Source organism: Crinia signifera, chromosome 1 (genome assembly GCF_055691185.1).
Source record: "Crinia signifera chromosome 1, ASM5569118v1, whole genome shotgun sequence".
In the NCBI taxonomy this organism is placed as follows: domain Eukaryota; kingdom Metazoa; phylum Chordata; class Amphibia; order Anura; family Myobatrachidae; genus Crinia; species Crinia signifera.
This window is the reverse complement of record NC_139217.1, coordinates 134,722,138-134,726,881: the sequence shown is the minus strand read 5'-3', so window position 1 is coordinate 134,726,881 and position 4,744 is coordinate 134,722,138. Positions and strand designations below refer to the sequence as shown.

Sequence of the window (4,744 nt, the reverse complement as noted above, 5' to 3'; positions counted from 1 at the left end):
TAAGTCTACACTTTGTTTCTGTATGATTGTGAATTGCTAATTGAAGCATAATTATAATCCTACTGGGTATGGGTCACAGGGTCAACTGTACGAAGGTTGAAATACATTAGGTCGACCACTAAAGGTTGACAGATCTTAGGTCAGTGGTCTCCAAACTTAGGCCCTTATTCTGATCGGTGCGGATATTCCCGCATTCTTACGGAGCGGTCCGCACGCCACGGTGTTTTGCCGCATGCGGCCATCGTCCGTAGAAACGCCCACGTGTCCTCCGCATTCGGACGGACTCACTCTTTAAGAACAGGGTGTGTTTACGGACGACATACAAACCATGCGTGTGCGGGAGAAACACTCAGATTCTGCACGGTATTACAGAGTATTACAGAGTATGCTCGGAAATACCGCATCCGACCGGGAGCCAAGCGGTGCTACCGCCCGTAAGCGGAGTATTTACGCCAAACAACCCACTATTAAGTATCTTCTGCAATACATCACATGACCCACTTATTCAATTACCTATCCTCATAAAAAACTGCTTATTTGGAATTGGAATCAATTAGATGCCAATATATCCTTACAAGCATGCCTAACACATGCATTGCACACATTAACCCTTACAGCAATTTAAGTGCAATGGTTTGTATTAGACCCTGTGTAAAAGATTATAAACAATCTACACATATACTGTTTAATGTGCAAAGAAAACCAACAACTGTGAACTTGCATAAACAATTTATTTGAAAACACAATTAACATATAAATAAAAAAATATCAAATAATAAATTAAATCAGGAGATCTCTGAGGTCCTGCAGGTCGGCTAGCAGTAGCCTCAAATGGTGCTCCGCCCGCAGGAGGGCCCCACGCACCCCCTCATCTGCCGGTGTGGTGTCATCTGTGGGCATGTCAAAGGGGCAAAAATTAGTCATGTTATTCATGCATACATTTCACATACTGCGACATAAATTGCACAAATGCTAGGTGACATGTGTGTGTATATATATATATATATATATATCTATGTAGAAAGATAGAGACACACATAGATAAATAGATATGACACATACATATATACATACATGCAAACTTATTTACTACATACTGTCTTTTTTTGCCTCTACCCTTTACTCTGCAGAAGACATAACAGTCATAGTGTTTCTTCTCAGTCACAACCCACCCATGACTAACCAATGACAAGCATGTCATGGCCTCCGTCAATAAGAACTTGTCACAATCTGCTCAGTCTAAGTTCAGTGATGGTTCGTGGCATGGGAGTTATGCAAATGTCAGGAATGCACAGTACACATCCTCAAAATCATAATTCTGTCTAAACCAACCTACAATTCTGTGAGGGCAAAAAAACAATCTGAACTACAGGGGGTGTTTAGGTAGAGGAGGCTCCTGGGACACTGGCAACTTCTGACTCCATTCCAAGGTAGGCCGGGCCATACTCCATTTATAGCATACATCCTAGAGTTTATAAATAACATTCACCAACAATATAGATTCCACTATTTGATGGGTCATAATCTACGATTGCAGCAGGTGAATTTAATCCACAAATGATCCACTCATCCCTTTACTCCAGGATCCTGTTTAACTACAACGGTTATGTGGCAGTCAAAATGGAGCTCCAACCCATCCCACAAACCTGTGTAATTGAGAGGTGTCCTGGATGAAAGGGATGCCTTGGACACCCCATCTAACCCGTACCTGTATCTGTAGCTACCCACTTTGGGGTCTATATGAATAGTATTGGAACAAAATTTTTAATCACCAGTGCTACATAACAAATACCAGTACAACTACTTCATGAATGATGCATTATGTAAACATACCGATCTGCTGGGACTCCGGGGCTTGGCACGCCTCCTCCCCCTCGGAATCGGAATCCTCTGGGGCAACCGTGGCCTCCTCAGCCCCCTCCTCCGCCAGCTCCTCTGCCACCATGACCACGTCCACCTCCTCCGCCACAAGCACCTCCTCCTCCACCTCCTCCTCCTCCTCCACCTCCTCCTCCTCCACCTCCACCACCACCACCTCCTCCTCCACCTCCTCCTCCGCCACCAACACCTCCTCCTCTGCCACCAACTCCTCTTCCACCTCCTCCACCACCACCTCCTCAGGCACCTCCTCCTCCTCCACCACCTCCTCCACCATCTCCTCCACCATCTCCTCCAACATTTCCTCCTCCTCCACTTCCTCCTCCTCCACCCTTGCCGCCACCTCCTCCTCAGGGTCTTGGGCCTCCTCCTGGGCCAGGGCTGCCTCGTCCTCTTCACGGGCCTGTCGGGCTCGGGCTCGTGCTGTGTGGTAGAAAAAAAAATCATGGTCAATGTCGGGTCATTGGGGCACATGTATTAATCCATAACAAGACATACATGGAAGGGTGATAATGATGGCAAACGATGCAGGCAAGTAGCTCCTTACTGTTAATGGACTCCAAAATGTGACATTTAAATTATTATGTGATTGTTAGTAATTTGTTCAAACATTACAACCCTGGCATTTATCAATGTGTAACACATATTAGATCTGGCACATTGTATGCATCAGAATCCTCAATGCTATGTCATTACATATAAAAGCCACATGACTGCATGTTAACCAGGAAGAAGCACACATAACAGTCTATGGACTTTTAAACCCATGGACACCCACTTATCATGAGACACCTGTTATTGTTTATATATGCTATGTTGTAAGTGCGAAATTTCATAGCTAAAATACTCACAATCAGCAATTTCGCCCCTGATTTGCTGCAACAGCTGGGGCTGGCGCCTGCGGAGGTCCGACCACCGCCTCTCGAGCTGCCCGAGGGACCTCCGCACCCGAGTGCGGGCGTAAATACGGCGCCCTGCCGCAGCATAGGCCCTCCGCTTATGGCGGTTACTGATAAAGGGCCCCGCACGGCCCAGCCTTGTCTCCATGACGGAGACCAGAACCCTCAGCTCCGCATGTGAAAAGGGGTCTGCCCTTCTTGTCTCCGCCATGTTAACAATGGCATCTATCAACCAATCAGGTGGTGTCATTGGTTTATCACAGTTATTTGTGTTAATAACTTTATTGTTCATCTTGACATGAACAGCGTCTCTGTGCCAACACAAATGGTGACAAATTCGCATGCCTTCAAAACAGTAGTGCTGATGTATGGCAATGAACAAATCTGATATATATAAAACACAGTGTGTATGCACTTAGCAAATCCAATGACGCCTCGCTCCGCCAAGCAACGCGTGCTATAGCTTAGCAACGCATAGCTGTACCATGGAAGAGCTTACCTTAGACCCTGACAAGTCCAGATCTGCTGACAAATGATTCTAGCAGCAACTCACTATTTATAGGCCTCTCACATGTGTGGTCTATAACAGTAGTGATGAGTATTGCATGATTTGTGGCCTGGATTTTCTAAGGGATTGGGCTACTTTTAGCTTGCAATCAAACTCCACAATACCACAGTAGTCATGAACCAAATGTCATGTCATGCTAGCAAATAGCATGTGTATTGTGCAATAGTCACAGGTGTATCAGAAGATTCTATGCAATGTTAGAATTGGTGACCAGTATTTCATGTCGAAGTTTCGCCAGGTTTTACACAATGGAATTTCCGCCACCGTATGCGGCGCGAAAAAACAGCGACGTACGCACACGCACGGAACGCAGCTGCCGCTGATGTCCGCCAAACAGGATACACAAACAGTATATAAAGGTGTATTAGAAGGTGACAATGTTGTTGCTAACATGTCTGGATCACAACCAGAGGTGGACCCAGACCTGCAGCAACTATTTGACCAGATGGACTCCAGCACCACCTATGTGCCACTGCACATGCGGCCAGTGGGTAATGAGGAGGCTGCTGGCCCTTCTACAGCAGGGCAACCTGCACCTGACCATTCTACAGCAGGGCAACCTACACCTGGCCCTTCTGCAGCAGGCCAACCTGCAGCTGGCTCATATGCACCATCAGCAGAATCGTTTGGAACACAACCGGGGACTTCACAAGGTAGTACCATGGCCAGCACTTCAAGTGCAGCGACACGTGCCAGGGGGCGTGGCCATGGACGTGGCAAGGGGACAGCGAGGGCAACAGAGGAACCAACTACAAGAAATAAGGCATATGAAGCACAGGAGCTTGCCATCCTGGTTCCCCGAGCACGTGATTGGATTGAGTGTCCATCGGAGAAGCTGACACACACACGCAGATGGAAGATTTGGGAACAGATAACGGCAGAGATTAATGAAGTTGCGCAACAAGTTCGTGAGACGGACCATGTGAAGAAGAGGCAAGTTGTTTTGTGATACATGTGGCCAGTAATAGGCAAGTAATGATTGAATTCATGCTTAGATGGATTTTGCAAATGGCCCGTGAGGTTGTTACGATACACAGACATTATTGACATGTTATTTCGTTGAGAGTTAGAGTAGGGTGATTGTGAATGTGTATTGTAACGGTTGATATCATAGTTGCATGTAATATTATCTATTGGACATTAATCACATGTCGTAATATGTAGCACAGAGCAATGGCTGCAACAGCTAACATCTGGAGTGACATGTATTAATATGTCAACTTACATTGCAGGTGGCAGGACTTCAAAACCAACCTGAAGAGGAAGATGACCAAGCGGTGGGAACACAGCCAGACATCTGGGGCCGGGCCCATGCCATCAGGGCTAGAGCTCACCCCCCTGGAGTTGATGGCCGAGAGCTGTATATCAGTTGAGGAGATCAGGGGGGTGAGCACGATGG

General features: G+C 46.6%; 1 long non-coding RNA gene across 1 annotated transcript; it reads right to left on the bottom strand.

Annotated features, from left to right (window-relative positions):
* Positions 1-712: 712 nt before the first annotated feature.
* On the bottom strand, positions 713-1,925 carry LOC146026539 (uncharacterized). Its single transcript, XR_014454484.1, has 2 exons — positions 1,834-1,925; positions 713-890 (listed from the first exon to the last, which is right to left on the bottom strand). It is a non-coding gene; the product is annotated as an uncharacterized LOC146026539 (long non-coding RNA).
* Between the last annotated feature and the right edge of the window lie 2,819 nt (positions 1,926-4,744).